We start from the raw sequence: 19,574 nt of genomic DNA on the forward strand, positions 1-19,574 counted from the left end.
TGAAAAGATGGGAAATGGGGGGGTTTGGGGGAAAAATGAGGGGAATCGGGAAAATTGGGGGGTTGGGGAAAATGGGGGGAATTGGGGAAAAACGGGGGAAAAATGGGAAATATGGGGGATTGGGGGAATTGGGAAAAATGGGGGGGAATCGGGAAAATTGGGGGATTTGGGGGAAAATGGGGGGAATTTGGGGCCATTTTGGGGCATTTTGTGTGAGGTTGGGGCCGTTTTGGGGGCGTTTGGGGCCGTTTTGGGGGCGTTTGGGGCCTCAGTGTGGCCTGGGGAGACACCAGAGACCCAAAACTGACCCAAACGGACCCAAACGGGACCAAACTGACCCAAACTGACCCAAACTGACCCAAACTGACCCAAACGGGACCAAACTGACCCAAACTGACCCAAACTGACCCAAAAGGGACCAAACTGACCGGAAAGGGACCCAAAAGGGACCAAACTGACCCAAACTGACCCTAAGTGACCCAAACTGACCTGAAAGGGACCCAAAAGTGACCCAAAAGGGACCAAACTGACCCAAAACTGACCCCAAACTGACCTGAAACTGCCCCAAATCCCTGACCTGCAGCTGCCCCAAATCTGCCCCAAATCTGCCCCAGAACTGACCCAGAACTGACCCAGAACTGACCCAGAACTGACCCAGAACTGACCCAGAACTGACCCATAAGTACCCACAGATCCTGCCCCCCAAGTGCCCCCCAAGTGCCCCCCAAGTGCCCCCCAAGTGCCCCCCAAGTGCCCCCATCCTGCAGGGATGTGGGGCAGGATCCATGGGTCAGGATCTATGGGGCAGGATCTATGGGGCAGGATCCATGGGGCAGGATCTATGGGTCAGGATCTATGGGTCAGGATCTGTGGGTCAGGATCTCTGGGTCAGGATCTATGGGTCAGGATCTATGGGTCAGGATCTATGGGGCAGGATCTATGGGTCAGGATCCATGGGGCAGGATCTATGGGGCAGGATCTATGGGTCAGGATCTATGGGTCAGGATCTATGGGTCAGGATCTGTGGGTCAGGATCTATGGGTCAGGATCTATGGGGCAGGATCTGTGGGTCAGGATCTATGGGTCAGGATCTATGGGGCAGGATCTATGGGTCAGGATCTATGGGTCAGGATCTATGGGTCAGGATCTATGGGGCAGGATCTATGGGGCAGGATCTATGGGGCAGGATCCATGGGGCAGGATCTATGGGTCAGGATCTATGGGTCAGGATCTATGGGTCAGGATCTCTGGGTCAGGATCTATGGGTCAGGATCTATGGGTCAGGATCTATGGGGCAGGATCCATGGGGCAGGATCTATGGGTCAGGATCTATGGGTCAGGATCTATGGGTCAGGATCTGTGGGTCAGGATCTATGGGTCAGGATCTATGGGGCAGGATCTATGGGTCAGGATCTATGGGTCAGGATCTATGGGGCAGGATCCATGGGGCAGGATCTATGGGTCAGGATCTCTGGGTCAGGATCTATGGGTCAGGATCTATGGGTCAGGATCTGTGGGTCAGGATCTATGGGTCAGGATCTATGGGGCAGGATCTATGGGTCAGGATCTATGGGTCAGGATCCATGGGTCAGGATCTATGGGTCAGGATCTATGGGGCAGGATCTGTGGGTCAGGATCTCTGGGTCAGGATCCATGGGTCAGGATCTATGGGTCAGGATCTATGGGGCAGGATCTATGGGTCAGGATCTATGGGGCAGGATCCATGGGTCAGGATCTATGGGGCAGAACCTGTGGGTCAGGGGGGGATCTCTGGGTTCAATCAATGGGGAACAATCTATGGGGCAGAGATGTGGGGCAGAACCTCTGGGTCTGGAGGCGGGGGGGAATCTATGGGGCAGAAACCCATGGGGAGGAATCCGTGGGGTGGGATCTGTGGGTCAGGATCTATGGGTCAGGATCTATGGGGCTGGATCTGTGGGGCAGAACCTTTGGGTCCAATCTCTGGGGCAGAATCCATGGGGCAGAGATCTATGGGGCAGAACCCCCGAGTCCTGATCTGTGGGGCAGAATCTTTGGGTCAAGATCTATGGGGTGAAAGCCTTGGTTTGGGATCTGTGGGGCAGGATCTGTGGGGCTGGATCTCTGGGGCAGGATCTATGGGGCAGGATCCATGGGTCAGGATCCATGGGGCAGGATCTATGGGGCAGGATCTATGGGGCAGGATCTATGGGTCAGGATCCATGGGTCAGGATCCATGGGGCAGGATCTATGGGTCAGGATCTATGGGGCAGGATCCATGGGGCAGGATCTATGGGGCAGGATCTATGGGGCAGGATCCATGGGTCAGGATCTATGGTTCAGGATCCATGGGGCAGGATCTATGGGTCAGGATCTATGGGGCAGGATCCATGGGTCAGGATCTATGGGTCAGGATCCATGGGGCAGGATCTATGGGGCAGGATCTATGGGGCAGGATCTATGGGTCAGGATCCATGGGTCAGGATCTATGGGTCAGGATCTATGGGTCAGGATCTATGGGGCAGGATCCATGGGTCAGGATCCATGGGGCAGGATCCGTGGGGCAGGATCTATGGGTCAGGATCTATGGGTCAGGATCTATGGGGCAGGATCTATGGGTCAGGATCCATGGGTCAGGATCTATGGGGCAGGATCTATGGGGCAGGAGCTCTGGGTCAGGATCTATGGGGCAGGATCTATGGGGCAGAATCTGTGGGTTGGGATCTCTGGGTCCAATCTATGGGGCACAAATCAAGGGGTCAGAGATCTATGGGGTGGAAGCCGTGGGTCTCATCTATGGGGCTGGATCTATGGGGCAGAATCCGTGGGGTGAAATCTCTGGGTCAGGATTGGTGGGTCCGATCTGTGGGGCAGAAATCAATGGGGAGGAATCCATGGGGTGGGAGCTGTGGGGTGGGAGCTATGGGTGGGGATCTATGGGGCAGGAATCAATGGGTCAGGGATCCATAGGACAGGATCTATGGGTCAGGATCTATGGGGCAGAAATCACTGGGGTGGCATCTCTAGGGCTGGGATCTATGGGGCAGAACCTCTGGGTCGGGATCTGTGGGGCAGAATCCCCGGGGCAGGGATCAGTGGGACGGGATCTATGGGGCAGGATCTATGGGGCAGGGGTGGGTTCTATAGGGTGGGATCTGTGGGTCTGGATCTATGGGGCAGGAGGAGCTGTGGGGCAGGGCTGGGATCTATGGGGTGGGATCTGTGGGTCAGGGGGGGATCTCTGGGTTCAATCAATGGGGAACAATCTATGGGGCAGAGATGTGGGGCAGAACCTCTGGGTCTGGAGGGGGGGGGGGAATCTATGGGGCAGAATCCATGGGGAGGAATCCGTGGGGTGGGATCTGTGGGGCAGAACCTCTGGGTCAGGATCTATGGGGCGGAATCTGTGGGTCCAATCTATAGGGCAGGAATCAATGGGGCAGGAGCCATGGGGCTGGGATCTATGGGGCAGAACCTCTGGGTCAGGATCTATGGGGTGAGATCTATGGGGCTGGGGGGAATCTCTGGGTCAGGAGCTATGGGGCAGAACCTCTGGGTTAGGATCTATGGGTCCAATCTATGGGGCAGAATCCATGGGGCAGAGATCTATGGGGCAGAGATCTATGGGTGGGGATCTATGGGGTGAAATCCATGGGGCAGAACCCAGGGTTTGGGATCTGTGGGGCAGAACCCATGGGGCAGAAATCAATGGGGCAGAACCTGTGGGGCAGAACCTCTGGGTCAGGATCGATGGGGCAGAACCCAGGGGGCAGAGATCTATGGGGTGGGAGCTGTGGGTCCAATCTATAGGGCAGGAATCAATGGGTCAGGATCTGTGGGGCTGGGATCTCTGGGTCAGAACCTCTGAGTCCTGATCTATGGGTCAGGATCCATGGGGTGCAACCTGTGGGTCAGGATCTATGGGGCAGAAATCACTGGGGTGGCATCTCTAGGGCTGGGATCTATGGGTCAGGATCTATGGGTCAGGATCCATGGGTCAGGATCTATGGGGCAGGATCTATGGGGCAGGATCCATGGGTCAGGATCTGTGGGTCAGGATCTATGGGTCAGGATCTATGGGGCAGGATCCATGGGTCAGGATCTATGGGGCAGGATCTATGGGTCAGGATCCATGGGGCAGGATCTATGGGGCAGGATCTATGGGTCAGGATCTATGGGGCAGGATCTATGGGTCAGGATCCATGGGGCAGGATCTATGGGGCAGGATCTATGGGGCAGGATCTATGGGTCAGGGGTCTATGGGGTGAAATCTCTGGGTCAGAACCTGTGGGTCCAATCTCTGGGTCTGGGAGGATGTGGGGGTCAATCTATGGGGCAGAAATCTCTGGGGCAGAATCCATGGGGCTGGGATCTGTGGGGCAGAACCTCGGGGTCAGGAGCCATGGGGTGAAATCCGTGGGTCAAGATCTATGGGGCAGGAATCAGTGGGGTGGGCTCCTTGGCTCCAATCTATGGGGCAGAAATCAATGGGGCAGAACCTCTGGGTCCAATCTCTGGGGCAGAACCCATGGGGTGGGATCTGTGGGGGAAGAAGATGTCACCACTTTCCACTGTTACCACCTCCTCTTGGTGTGGGATTTGGGTGGGATTTGGGGTCCTGGGATGGGATTTGAGGTCCTGGGGTGGGATTTGGGAGTCCTGGGTTGGGGTTTGAGGGTCCCAGGATGGGATTTGAGGGTCCCGGGATGGGATTTGAGGGGTCCCTGGGATGGGATTGGGGTCTGGGATGGGGTTTGAGGGTCAGGGATGGGATTTGGGGGTCCCAGGATGGGATTTGAGGGTCTGGGATGGCATTTGGGGTCATGGGGTGGGTTTGGGGGATCTGGAGTGGTCTTGGAAGTCCTGGGATGAACTCTGGGGATCATGGGATGGGATTTGGGGTCCTGGGGTGGGATTTGAGGGTCCTGGGATGGGATTTGGGGGTCCTGGGATGGGATTTGGGGTCCTGGGATGGGATTTGAGGGTCCTGGGATGGGATTTGGGGTCCTGGGGTGGGATTTGGGGGTCCAGGATGGGATTTGAGGGTCCTGGGATGGGATTTGGGGTACTGGGGTGGGTCTGGGGGGATCCTGGAATGGTCTTGGAAGTCTGGGGATGAACTCTGGGGATCATGGGATGGGATTTTGGGGTCCTGGGGTGGGATTTGAGGGTCATGGGGTGGGATTTGAGGATCCTGGAGTGGTCTTGGAGGTCCTGGAATGGGTTTTGAGGTCCCGGATGGGATTTGGGGGTCCTGGGATGGGATTTGAGGTCTGGGGGTGGGATTTGAGGTCCTGGGATGGGGTTTGAGGGTCCTGGGGTGGGATTTGAGGGTCCTGGGATGGGATTTGAGGTCCCGGGATGTGATTTGAGGTCCTGGGGTGGGATTTGAGGTCCTGGGGTGGGATTTGGGGGGTCTCAGGATGGGATTTGAGGGTCCTGGGATGGGATTTGGGGTCCTGGGGTGGGTTTGGGGGATCCTGGAGTGGTCTTGGAAGTCTGGGATGAACTCTGGGGATCATGGGATGGGATTTGGGGTCTGGGTGGGATTGTTTTGCTTTACTTGGGAGCAGGGGACACCCTGCTTGTAAATCTTATTTATGGTTTTATGTATGAGTTGTGTAGCTCTGGATAGCCTGGCTTGTCCCTGCCTTTGCCTCAGGCAAATTCCTGGTGTTCAGGTTTCTGTTCCAAGTGATGACAGCAGCACTTCTGGAAAGCTTCTCATCTCCTCCTGGACTCTGGACAAGGATTTTCACGGCATCTGGAGAGTTTCTGTCTGTGATTACGTATACGTGTATGTCTAGATATGGATGAATATGAATCATAGAATCATAGAATCATAGAATCCTAGGGGTTGGAAGGGACTGGAAAGCTCATCTAGTCCAACCCCCCCTGCCAGAGCAGGGCCCCCTAGAGTACATCCCCTAGGAACGTGTCAGCAAGCAGTTTGGGTCAAAACACCTTATTTTGAAGGCTCAGTGAATATGGTAGGATGGATGCAGGTTTTTTAGTTCCCACTGGTGCTCTTGGCATCCTGAGGGGATCCCAAAACTTGGGATGCTTTAGGGCATCATAAAGTCCAGGATCTTTTTTTTTTAGGGTCAGGTGTTTGGTCTGGATGCCAGAGCTTGCAAGAAACCCAAACCCTCTTGTGCTGGGTGAATCCACATCCAGGGACTGAGCCTGCCTTGAATCTTCAACCCCCAGCACCAATCTGGGGCTCTTGCCACCAGATCAGCTCTCAGGGATGGAGGAGACTTTTCATAGAATCATAGAATCATAGAATCATAGAATCATAGAATCCTAGGGGTTGGAAGGGACCTGGAAAGCTCATCCAGTCCAACCCCCCTGCCAGAGCAGGGGCCCCTAGAGTACATCCCCTAGGAACGTGTCCAGGTGGGTTTTGAATGTCTCCAGTGAAGGAGACTCCACAACCCCCCCTGGGCAGCCTGTTCCAGGGCTCCGTCACCCTTACAGTAAAAAAAATTTTTCTGATATTCAACTTGAACCTCCTATGCTCCAATTTACACCCATTACCCCTTGTCCTATCACTGGTCACCACTGAGAAAAAGCCTAACTCCATCTCCCTGACACTCACCCCTTACCATATTTGAAAACATTGATGAGGTCACCCCTCAGTCTCCTTTTCTCCAAACTAAAGAGACCCAGCTCCCTCAAGCCTTTCCTCATAAGGGAGATGTTCCACTCCCTTAATCATCTCAGTAGCTCTGCGCTGGACTCTTTCAAGCACTTCCCTGTCCTTCTTGAACTGAGGGGCCCAGAACTGGACACAGGACTCAAGCTGTGGCCTCCCCAGGGGCAGAATCCCTTCCCTGGACTTCTTGGCCACCAGCCCAGGATTCCATTGGCCTTCTTGGCTACCTGGGCACACTGCTGGCTCCTGGGCACCTTCCAGCTCCCTTCCTGAGCTGAGGGGCCCAGAACTGGACACAGGACTCAAGCTGTGGCCTCCCCAGGGGCAGAATCCCTTCCCTGGGCCTGCTGGCCACACTCTTCCTCATCCAGGATGCCATTGGCCTTCTTGGCCACCAGGGCACATTGCTGGCTCATGGGCATCTTCTTCCTCACAGCATTTCTGCTGGATCCCTTCCCAGCCTCCTTGCTCTTCTCTGGACCTGCTCCAGCACCTCAATCTCCTTCCTGAGCTGAGGGGCCCAGAACTGGACACAGGACTCAAGCTGTGGCCTCCCCAGGGGCAGAATCCCTTCCCTGGACCTCTTGGCCACACTCTTCCTCATCCAGGATGCCCTTGGCCTTCTTGGCCACCTGGGCACACTGCTGGCTCCTGTTCCCCACACTGGTGGCCAAGGTCCATCCTACAACCTTTTCCAAGCCCCTCCTGGCACTCAGATGTCCTGAGGTGTTTGGTGGAGGGGGTGACGATGGGGAAGGGGACTGGAGATGAGTTGTGGTGGCAGAGTGGACACAGCTGTCACCCAGCATCACCTCAGGGCCTGTTCCTGAGCCAGCCCAGGATGCCATTGGCCTTCTTGGCCACAAGGGCACATTGCTGGCTCGTGGTCATCTTCTTCCTCACAGGACTTGTGCTGGATCCCTTCACCAGCCTCCTTGCTCTTCTCTGGACCTGCTCCAGCACCTCAATCTCCTTCCTGAGCTGAGGGGCCCAGAACTGGACACAGGACTCAAGCTGTGGCCTCCCCAGGGGCAGAATCCCTTCCCTGGGCCTGCTGGCCACACTCTTCCTCATCCAGGATTCCATTGGCCTCCTTGGCCACAAGGGCACATTGCTGGCTCGTGGGCATCTTCTTCCTCACAGGAATTCTGCTGGATCCCTTCCCAGCCTCCTTGCTCTTCTCTGGACCTGCTCCAGCACCTCAATCTCCTTCCTGAGCTGAGGGGCCCAGAACTGGACACAGGACTCAAGCTGTGGCCTCCCCAGGGGCAGAATCCCTTCCCTGGACTTCTTGGCCACCAGCCCAGGATTCCATTGGCCTTCTTGGCTACCTGGGCACACTGCTGGCTCCTGGGCACCTTCCAGCTCCCTTCCTGAGCTGAGGGGCCCAGAACTGGACACAGGACTCAAGCTGTGGCCTCCCCAGGGGCAGAATCCCTTCCCTGGGCCTGCTGGCCACACTCTTCCTCATCCAGGATTCCATTGGGATTCTTGGCCACCTGGGCACGCTTGGAATGTTGAACCTCATCCCCTTGGGATCACCCCAACCTCCTTTCAGGGGAGGTTTAGGTTGGATATTAGGAAAAAATTCTTTAGTCCGTGCCCTCTTGTCCCACTGATATCTGCCTGACCCCCCCCAGCTACTCCCTCCTTTCAGGGAGTTGGGGAGAGTGATGAGGTCTCCCCTGAGCCTCCTCTTCTCCAGCCTCAACACCCCCAGCTCCCTCAGCCCTTCCTCACAGGATTTCTGCTGGATCCCTTCACCTCCTTTGGGCCTCCATCTCCTTCCTGATTTTCGGGGCCCAGAACTGGACACAGGACTCAAGCTGTGGCCTCCCCAGGGGCAGAATCCCTTCCCTGGGCCTGCTGGCCACACTCTTCCTCATCCAGGATGCCATTGGCCTTCTTGGCCACAAGGGCACACTGCTGGCTCATGGGCATCTTCTTCCTCACAGGACTTGTGCTGGATCCCTTCACAGCCTCCTTGCTCTTCTCTGGACCTGCTCCAGCACCTCAATCTCCTTCCTGAGCTGAGGGGCCCAGAACTGGACACAGGACTCAAGCTGTGGCCTCCCCAGGGCTGAGCACAGGGGCAGAATCCCTTCCCTGGACCTGCTGGCCACGCTGTTCCTGAGCCAGCCCAGGATGCCCTTGGCCTTCTTGGCCACAAGGGCACATTGCTGGCTCATGGGCATCTTCTTCCTCACAGGATTTCTGCTGGATCCCTTCACCTCCTTTGGGCCTCCATCTCCTTAATGATTTTTGGGGCCCAGAACTGGACACAGGACTCAAGCTGTGGCCTCCTCAGGGGCAGAATCCCTTCCCTGGGCCTGCTGGCCACACTCTTCCTCATCCAGGATGCCATTGGCCTTCTTGGCCACCTGGGCACATTGCTGGCTCATGGGCATCTTCTTCCTCACAGGATTTCTGCTGGATCCCTTCACCTCCTTTGGGCCTCCATCTCCTTAATGATTTTTGGGGCCCAGAACTGGACACAGGACTCAAGCTGTGGCCTCCTCAGGGGCAGAATCCCTTCCCTGGGCCTGCTGGCCACACTCTTCCTCATCCAGGATGCCATTGGCCTCCTTGGCCACAAGGGTACATTGCTGGCTCATGGGCATCTTCTTCCTCACAGGACTTGTGCTGGATCCCTTCACAGCCTCCTTGCTCTTCTCTGGACCTGCTCCAGCACCTCAATCTCCTTCCTGAGCTGAGGGGCCCAGAACTGGACACAGGACTCAAGCTGTGGCCTCCCCAGGGGCAGAATCCCTTCCCTGGACTTCTTGGCCACCAGCCCAGGATTCCATTGGCCTTCTTGGCTACCTGGGCACACTGCTGGCTCCTGGGCACCTTCCAGCTCCCTTCCTGAGCTGAGGGGCCCAGAACTGGACACAGGACTCAAGCTGTGGCCTCCCCAGGGGCAGAATCCCTTCCCTGGACCTCTTGGCCACACTCTTCCTCATCCAGGATTCCATTGGGATTCTTGGCCACCTGGGCACGCTTGGAATGTTGAACCTCATCCCCTTGGGATCACCCCAACCTCCTTTCAGGGGAGGTTTAGGTTGGATATTAGGAAAAAATTCTTTAGTCCGTGCCCTCTTGTCCCACTGATATCTGCCTGACCCCCCCCAGCTACTCCCTCCTTTCAGGGAGTTGGGGAGAGCGATGAGGTCTCCCCTGAGCCTCCTCTTCTCCAGCCTCAACACCCCCAGCTCCCTCATCCTCTGCTCACAGGAATTCTGCTGGATCCCTTCACCTCCTTTGGGCCTCCATCTCCTTCCTGATTTTCGGGGCCCAGAACTGGACACAGGACTCAAGCTGTGGCCTCCTCAGGGGCAAAATCCCTTCCCTGGGCCTGTTGGCCACACTCTTCCTCATCCAGGATGCCACTGGCCTTCTTGGCCACAAGGGCACATTGCTGGCTCGTGGGCATCTTCTTCCTCACAGCATTTCTGCTGGATCCCTTCCCCAGCCCAGTTGCCTCCTTTGGACCTGCTCCAGCACCTCAGTCTCCTTCCTGAGCTGAGGGGCCCAGAACTGGACACAGGACTCAAGCTGTGGCCTCCCCAGGGGCAGAATCCCTTCCCTGGACCTCTTGGCCACACTCTTCCTCATCCAGGATGCCCTTGGCCTTCTTGGCCACCTGGGCACACTGCTGGCTCCTGTTCCCCACACTGGTGGCCAAGGTCCATCCTACAACCTTTTCCAAGCCCCTCCTGGCACTCAGATGTCCTGAGGTGTTTGGTGGAGGGGGTGACGATGGGGAAGGGGACTGGAGATGAGTTGTGGTGGCAGAGTGGACACAGCTGTCACCCAGCATCACCTCAGGGCCTGTTCCTGAGCCAGCCCAGGATGCCATTGGCCTTCTTGGCCACAAGGGCACATTGCTGGCTCATGGGCATCTTCTTCCTCACAGGAATTCTGCTGGATCCCTTCCCAGCCTCCTTGCTCTTCTCTGGACCTGCTCCAGCACCTCAATCTCCTTCCTGAGCTGAGGGGCCCAGAACTGGACACAGGACTCAAGCTGTGGCCTCACCAGGGCTGAGCACAGGGGCAGAATCCCTTCCCTGGACCTGCTGGCCACGCTGTTCCTGAGCCAGCCCAGGATGCCCTTGGCCTTCTTGGCCACAAGGGCACATTGCTGGCTCATGGGCATCTTCTTCCTCACAGGATTTCTGCTGGATCCCTTCACCTCCTTTGGGCCTCCATCTCCTTAATGATTTTTGGGGCCCAGAACTGGACACAGGACTCAAGCTGTGGCCTCCTCAGGGGCAGAATCCCTTCCCTGGGCCTGCTGGCCACACTCTTCCTCATCCAGGATGCCATTGGCCTTCTTGGCCACCTGGGCACATTGCTGGCTCATGGGCATCTTCTTCCTCACAGGATTTCTGCTGGATCCCTTCACCTCCTTTGGGCCTCCATCTCCTTAATGATTTTTGGGGCCCAGAACTGGACACAGGACTCAAGCTGTGGCCTCCTCAGGGGCAGAATCCCTTCCCTGGGCCTGCTGGCCACACTCTTCCTCAGCCAGGATGCCATTGGCCTTCTTGGCCACCTGGGCACATTGCTGGCTCATGGGCATCTTCTTGTCTACCAGGACCCCCAGGTCTCTTTCACCTCCACTGCTCTCCAGCAGCTCAGCCCCCAACCTATACTGGGACATCGTGTTGTTCTTCTATACATATTCATGTATAGATCCACACAGCCTTTTGTGAGCAGGCAGAACGTGCTTTGCCCACACCCCAGATGGGCCCAGCAGCCATGGAAATGCAACCACAAAAGGTGCTGAGTGACAACCAACACAACTTTCTTCTCCAAAGCACTTCTTAGCGGGGCTCAGAAAGGAACTAAAATGACTGCATTGCTTCCCACGTGGGTCTGGCTCGTGTTGGGTCGATGCAGAGCACAGGACTTCAGGCCTGACGTTTCAGCCCACAGGGTACTGGCTCCTTTTAATGAGGTTTATCAGAAAAAAAAAAAACAGAATCGCAGGAACAGAGAAGTCTCCACAGAGCACCAGCCTGGAGCTCAGAGCTGGAGCACTTCTCTAGCAAGGCCCCAGCATGAAGTGAACAAGACTGATGGTGACAGATTATTACGGTTCTGGGCTGGATTAGTGAATATACATATGTTTTTTTTTGTTTTTTTTTTTTTTTTTAAGGCGTTGTATTTTAAGCCAAAATCCGCTGTGATTTATGTATTACTTTACATTTGGACTAGAGCTCCTTGGTGTGTTTTCAAAATAAGGAAATTTCCCAGAAGGACATTGCTCTGGAGCCAGACCTGTGTCTGCCTGTGGCTACTACCCTGGGCCAGGGCAAGCCAAACCAGCATCTCCTTTGGCATTATCCTTTATTAATCTGTTTAAGACACATTGTCACTCACTATTCTGTGGCTCCTCTTGTAAAGAGTGAAAGATCTCTGGATGACATCAAAGATTTAAAATAAAAGAGTCAGAAAAGGGTTCCTTGTGCTGCTGATGGTTGACATCCAAGTGTGTCTCGTGTCATTCAGTTGGCTGCTTTCTGCCTTCAGGCTTCATCCGGCACAACTCATCCCTCTCCACAGAGGAGGAAAAGAAATTTCTATTCAGGAAAAGGAGGTGATTGCAAAATGAGAATATAAAGTGTGTCTCTTGTGTCATTCAGTTGGCTGCTTTCTGCCCTCAGGCTTCATCTGGCACAACTCATCCCTCTCCACAGAGGAGGAAAAGAAATTTCTATTCAGGAAAAGGAGGTGATTGCAAAATGAGAATATAAAGTGTGTCTCGTGTCATTCAGTTGGCTGCTTTCTGCCCTCAGGCTTCATCTGGCACAACTCATCCCTCTCCACAGAGGAGGAAAAGAAATTTCTATTCAGGAAAAGGAGGTGATTGCAAAATGAGAATATAAAGTGTGTCTCGTGTCATTCAGTTGGCTGCTTTCTGCCTTCAGGCTTCATCTGGCACAACTCATCCCTCTCCACAGAGGAGGAAAAGAAATTTCTATTCAGGAAAAGGAGGTGATTGCAAAATGAGAATATAAAGTGTGTCTCTTGTGTCATTCAGTTGGCTGCTTTCTGCCTTCAGGCTTCATCTGGCACAACTCATCCCTCTCCACAGAGGAGGAAAAGAAATTTCTATTCAGGAAAAGGAGGTGATTGCAAAATGAGAATATAAAGTGTGTCTCGTGTCATTCAGTTGGCTGCTTTCTGCCTTCAGGCTTCATCTGGCACAACTCATCCCTCTCCACAGAGGTGTTCAGGAAAAGGAGGTGATTGCAAAATGAGAATATTGCAATATTCTCATTGCAGGGGTAAATCCACCTACCCCACGTCTCTTCCATTCCCTTCTCTGCTTTTATAGCAGTGGTGGCATCCCTGTGGTCTCCTGATGATGGACGGGGACAGGAGACTGACCTGGCTGCAAACCAGTGGAAGTATAAAACCAGTTCAGTTTCAGCTGGCTGAGCTTTGTAGTCTTAATTATCGTGTGGCTGGAGGAGGCTCCTCCTGCTCCCTTCCTTCCTTCAGTAGCAGCAGAGCTTGCTGTGGGTGACTTTGCCCAGAAGCTCAGGTGAAGATTTCCCTAAGGTGCAGCTGATGCTGCCTCAGCACTGGATCACAGGGAGCTGTATCCCAGATGTATTCCTCAGATCTGGTGTGGCAGGCAAAAAAAACACAAGCTAAAGGCTGCAGCTCACGTGAGATAATGATCTGGTTTATTAATTATTAATTATTAATGCACTGGTTTATTAAGGGCAGGGCCCTGTTATCTCCAAAGCCTCCAAAGTGCAGTGGTGTTTTTGAGCATCCTCGAGGAGAGGACCTGGAGTCCTCGAGGCTTCCCGTCCGTGTTGGTAAAGAGATGACCCCAGGGAAAAGGGTTTAATGTGTCTGAAACATGTGAGCTCTCTGCCTGCCTTTGCCACTCAGCCACCTGGGAAATACAAAAAAAAAAAAAAAAGCAGGAAGAAAGGTGCTGCAGCCTCAAGAAGAGTTCGAATTTAATTTTTTTTTTTTTTTTTTTTTTTTATTTTAAGCCAAAATCCGCTGTGATTTATGTATTACTTTAAATTTGAACTTCTTCTTGAAATAGTCTGCTGGGAAGTCTGGTAGAACAGGACCTACTTGACCTCCGTTAGAGACCTGCGCTGCCTCATCCTCAAGAAGAGTTCAAATTTAATTTTTTTTTTTTTTTTTTTTTTTTAAGGCGTTGTATTTTAAGCCAAAATCTGCTGTGATTTATGTATTACTTTAAATTTGAACTTCTTCTTGAAATAGTCTGGTGGGAAGTATGGTAGAACAGGACCTACTTGACCTCCGTTAGAGACCTGCGCTGCCTCATCCTCAAGAAGAGTTCAAATTTAATTTTATTTTTTTTTTTTTTTTTTTTATTTTAAGCCAAAATCTGCTGTGATTTATGTATTGCTTTAAATTTGAACTTCTTCTTGAAATAGTCTGCTGGGAAGTCTGGTAGAACAGGACCTACTTGACCTCCGTTAGAGTCCTGCACTGCCTCCTCCTCTAAAGGAGCTTTGCTTTCAAACGATGGTTTCTAAACTAAACCAAACCGCGTGTGCCTGGGGCAGAAAGCAGCCATTTCTGCTCACTTTTCCTATGTGAAAAAACCTTTCCACCGGCCCCATTTTTCTCGCACATAAAAGACCCCTTTTCTGTACCCCCTGGAGTTTTAGGACCTCCTCCCAGCAGCTGCTTTGCGATACTCAAAGCCCTTCACCTGGATGTGCAGGTGGCTGATGCCCCAGCTCTACAACAAGAAGGGGTTCTGTGGGTTCCATGAGGCTCCCCGACACCTTCCACTGTGGTTTGGGTGTGTTTGTTTTTTTTGTTTTTCCTCTGTCTCATTCCCAGGTGTCCTGGTTTGGGCCAGGATAGAGGTGATTTTCTGTCTTGTACTTTTGCTTTTAGCTAAGTCTCTTGTAAGTAGTTGCACTTGCTGAAATTAACAGCAAGTTTCTCAGACAGTGTGTGTTTCTAGGACTGATAACACTTGATGTTCATAGTTACTGCTAGAGACTGGTGTGCAGAGCCAAGGACACTGCTCAGCTCTGAGGAAAACATAAAGAGGTCCCACCTGCATCCCTCCTTTGGGGAGGAACGGACAAGATAGATGCCAGAATTGACCAAACAGAGTATTCCATCCCATATACGTCATCCTCAGTATAAATTTGAGGGATCACGAGGGCCAAGCCAGATTTCCTGCTTCCAGCTTCCGGCTGCCTGCCCTTCCAGCCTTTCCTACCTTTCCTGCTTCCCTTTCTTCACATGGCATCCTGGAAGGATCCCGTCCGTTTGCCTGCCTGTGGTCCTGATCCGTGCCAGCCCTTATCTGTGTGTTCCTGCCTCCAGTTCCCAACTGCTGCCGACTCCAGGAGTCCAGCCTGGACTTTCCCAGGGCTGCCCTGCAGCCTCGGTGGTGACGTGAGAGCTATTGGGGGAAAGGGGGGAGGAATGTGGTATCCATTTCCTTGTATATTTGTATATATTTAGTAATTTTTCCTATTTATCATTACTGTTTCATTAAAGTTGTGTAGTTTAGTTTCCAACCCATAAGTCTCTCTCCCTTATTCTCTCTCCTTTCTTATCAGGGAGGAGAGAGAGATTAATAGAGAGCATCTGTTACTCGGTTTAATCGCCGGGCCAGGGTTAAACCCTGACACAGACCTTGGTGGTTGAGGCAGCTGCCATGTCTGAGGTGACAAAGCCCTTGGTCCTGTTGGGCCTTTCAGCCTTCCAGAGCCCTTGGCCTCCTCTCCTGCAGGCTGCCCTACACTGTCCATGCCTGCAGCTCCTTCTTTAAACTGCTTTAGAAAGGCTTTAAAATGAACAAAAACAAGGGAGGAACTCCAGATGGCAATGATCACCCCACCATCACCACTACAACTGATCTGGGATTAAACCAGGCCTGATGACCCCAGGATTCCAGCCTGGACTTTCCCAGGGCTGCCCTGAAGCCTCGGTGGTGACGTGAGAGCTATTGGGGGAAAGGGGGGAGGAATGTGGTATCCATTTTCCTGTATATTTGTATGTATTTATTAATTTTTTCTATTTATCATTACTGTTTCATTAAAGTTGTGTAATTTAGTTTCCAACCCATAAGTCTCTCTCCCTTATTCTCTCTCCTTTCTTATCAGGGAGGAGAGAGAGATTAATAGAGAGTGTCTGTCACTCGGTTTAATTGCCGGGCCAGTGTTAAACCGTGACAGTAGAACAGCCCAAAACAACACAAAGCACACACAGAGTCCAGATCTGTGACTTAATCCCCAGTTCTGCACAGAAAGGGGAGCAGGCTGCTGTTCCACAAAGCAAGCTGCATTTCCTGAATCACAAGTGAGACTTTTAGACCTAAAATTGTGAGAAAGACCTGGCCACCTCTAGGGTGTTGTGGAGTCCACAGCCATGCTGCACACTCCTCAGGGTGAGCTGGGGGGGCACCCATCACACCCACATGGGGGATGAGCTGGGCTTCAGCAGGATTGGTTGGTGTTCCCCTTGCAGCCTCAACCCCGTGATGAGTTGGGCTCTCTTGAAATATTTTGGGAGTCCACACTCCAGGGTAATTTAGATCACCTGGAATGATTTGGGGGTCACCCATCATGTCCCCTGGCCCCCAGGATGGTTTGTGGGTTGCCAACTGCAACCTGAAGAAACCAGGTACACAAACCAAGGGTCCCTAATCAAACCCTAAAAATGAAAACAACCTTTCATCCTGCACAAGAAAAGACCATTCAGAACACAAGGTAAAAATAACTTCATCCCAGGAACCCAGGCCAACAAACCCAGACTCTGTCAGGAACAAGAACATGCTCACCTGAACTCGGGCATAGCACAACCTTGCCACCCCATAGCCCCAGCACCTGGAACCCTAGCATCCCATTGCCCCAGCAGATTGTAGCCCAAAGATACCAAAAAATGGAATACAAACTCCCTGGAGATCTCTGCCAGGGCCTTCAGGTGGCCCCGGATCTCAGTGAGCACAGCTTTGGAGTGGGAGCTGAACAGAGCCACCAGCACAGCACCAGCATCCATCTTCCCATCATCTGTCACAGCCTGAAAAAGTGCCTGGCTGCAGCTGCCCAGGGCTGAAAGGCTGAGGCACTCAGAGATACTGCTCCCATTCAGTCCCAGAGTGCCCCGGGAGAGCCCTGACACCCCCAAATCAGCCCTGGGACATGGACACCACAGCCCAGCTGTCCCCAGGGCTCAGGAGGGCTGTGGGGAGCAGGCAGGACATTTGGAATGCCCCCAGTGCTGGCAGACAGCAGAGATGGAGACCCCAGGGGGAAGCCCAGGCTGCTGGGGCCTGGCCCAGCTGCTCAGCACTGCTCTTCTGGGGCTCTGCCCAGCTCCCTGCCCCCAGCTCTTCATCCCTCCCTCTCTCTCCTTTGCCCATCACAACTTTGGGCTTTCACTGCCTGTCTCCCTCTCAACACTTCCCAATTCCTCCCTGCCTGCTCTCAGAGCCACTGCTGTTTTTCTCTCTCTCTCTCTCTCCACATCTTTCTCTCCCTCTCCTCTCCTGGCCTTATTGTCCCTCTCTCTCCTGCAGCCTCTCCCCTTTCCTGCCTCTCCCACCCCTCTCCCTTCCTCTCCCCTCGCCCTTTCCCCTCTCTCCTGCTCCCTCTCCCACCCCTCTGTCACTCCCCTCTCCTGGGGCCTTTTCTGTCTCTCTCAGGCCCCTGGCCCGCTCTCTCTCCATCCCCCCTCTCTCCTCCTTCCCGCCCTTCTCCTCTCCCTCCCTCCCTCCCTCTTTGCCCCCTTCCCCTCCACCTCTTTCCCGCTCCTCACCACTCTTTTTCCTGCCTTCTCTCCCTGCCCAGATCCCCTTCCTCCTGCTCCCCCTCCCAGCTGGGCCGGGGCCGGGGCAGCCCCGGGGTCGGGCGGGCTCAGGCAGCAGGAGAGGAGGAGCGCCCCGGGGCATGCTGGGAGCTGTAGTCCCGGGGCATGCTGGGAGCTGTAGTCCCGGGCCATGCAGGGGGCTGCCCGGCGGCCATCTTGGTTCCCGGGCCATGCTGGCAGCTGCAGTTTCCCCACACTCCCCATCCCGCAGCTGGGGAAAAACTCCAGGAGGGTGGCGGGGATGAGCCAGCAGCTCCTAAAAGCCCTCGAACTGAAGGAGGAAGCATGCAGAGGGGGGGAGGGAAGCAAGGGCAGGTACCCTGGGAGGAGTAGAGAGGTGGTCAGAGCAGCTGGGGAGCAGGGCAGGAGAGCCACATCCATCCCAGGTAGAATTGAATCCTCCCAGGGATGGAAAGAGCAATAAGAAAAGCTTTGAGAGGTACCTAGGTGGGAATAAAAGGAGTAGCAAGGCAAATGGAGGCCCTCTCCTAAAGGAAATGTCAGACCTAGCTCCACAGGATATTGAGAATGCTGAGGTTCTCCAGGACTTGTTTGCCTCAGTCTCCTCTGGGAAGTGCTCATTGCCTCACTGCAGAGGCCACAGCAAGGGAAAGCCCTCAGGCACCCATTCCTGCCAGCATGGAGATGGGGTTGTGTGTCAGCTCAGGGAGCTGTTCCCAGGGGGGAGGAGATCAGCCCTGGCTGAGCCTTCCTGCAGTCCCTGGCTCTGAGGAGGAGTGGAGTGTCACGGGAAGAAGCGGGGTTGCTGCCTGTCATTGTGGAGCAGGAGTTTTAGAGGTAAGAATACCTGTGGTGGTTGGTTGGTGGTTGCAGGTGGAGTGTGCTGGAATATTTTTTCCCTCTTCTGTCCCTATTTTCACAAGGAAAAGGCAGCCAGTAGCTTTGCCACGCACGCCTGGGGTGTTTCAGGTGTCCCAAAATCCTGTAATTCTGAGAGGAAAATCTGCAGTAGGATAAGGTGCTCACTTTGTGGCCCCAGTGCCTGTTACAAGGCATCAAAATGCTCACTTTTCTTACTGGAAGAAAGACATTGTTTAATATAAAACCTAGTTTAGTATTAAACCTAGTTTATTCTAAATCTGGTACCCCCATGCAGTCCTATTTGTAGGTAACTTGGGGGTCGAGTTTCTTTCAGCTGCCTGTTGAGTGCATTTCTCTGTCTGATTTAGCTGTGAAAACCACCAACAACAAAAAAAAGCACTTCAGTGAATTTACTCTTGATGTATTTCCAGCTCCTATCGAGCAGTGAAGTGAAATGTCTCAGTGGCCCATTTGGTAATTGTTTTGCTTTTTTTGTCACTGATGTTTGTCCCTCATTTCTATCATCAAGGGTTGGACTTGATGATCTCTGAGGTCCCTTCCAACCCAGCCAATTCTATGATTCTATGATTTCTAACAGAAAAGTTTGTCTAATAGCTTTTCAGATGTCCCAGCCCCTCCACTCTTGCTTCTTCATGCCCTGCAGTCTGCCAGCTTAAATAATCTGTATCTAATGACACAGCCTTGGATCCTCTCTGTACCTTCAGCACAGGCTGGGAGGGGTCCTGGTGGGCACCAAGCTGCTCATGAGCCAGCAATGTGTCCAAGGTTCCAAGAAGGAATCTGGTCTCCTGGGCTCCATTAGTGGCTCATTTCAGGCTGGCTGTTCAAAAGCTGGGCTGCCTGTGGAAGGTCAGGCTGGTGCTGGGGCCTGCAGAGGATGTGTTTGCAGCAGGGAACTTGGAGATGATTTTCTGTGTAGCTGGGTGTGACACATGTGGCATGGTGACAGTTAACATTTGTGTTAACTGTGCCAGGAGAATTCTAGATATCCATTTCCCTCTAGTTATGGGTTAGACTTGTCTAGGGAAACCCCCTGTACTTGTGCAATGGCAGTGGAACTTTTGCAGTGAGCTCTGTGCAGTCAGAGGAAGCTAGTTTGCCATTCATTTAATTAACTTGCTGTTAATTTCAGCAAGTGCAACTACTGACAAGAGACTTAGCTGAAAGCAAAAGTACAGAACAGAAAATCACCTTTATCCTGGCCCAAACCAGGACAAGATGACAAGTGAGAGACAAGAAGTTGGTTACACAGGAA

At 53.4% G+C, this 19,574-nt stretch overlaps 1 long non-coding RNA gene across 1 annotated transcript in view; it reads right to left on the minus strand.

The window, feature by feature from the left end:
* Nucleotides 1-19,574, minus strand: part of LOC139787951 (uncharacterized) — a 540,427-nt gene that overhangs the window by 445,921 nt on the left and 74,932 nt on the right. The window lies entirely within an intron of this gene.

The sequence above is a fragment of the Heliangelus exortis genome, chromosome 27 (assembly GCF_036169615.1).
Source record: "Heliangelus exortis chromosome 27, bHelExo1.hap1, whole genome shotgun sequence".
In the NCBI taxonomy this organism is placed as follows: domain Eukaryota; kingdom Metazoa; phylum Chordata; class Aves; order Apodiformes; family Trochilidae; genus Heliangelus; species Heliangelus exortis.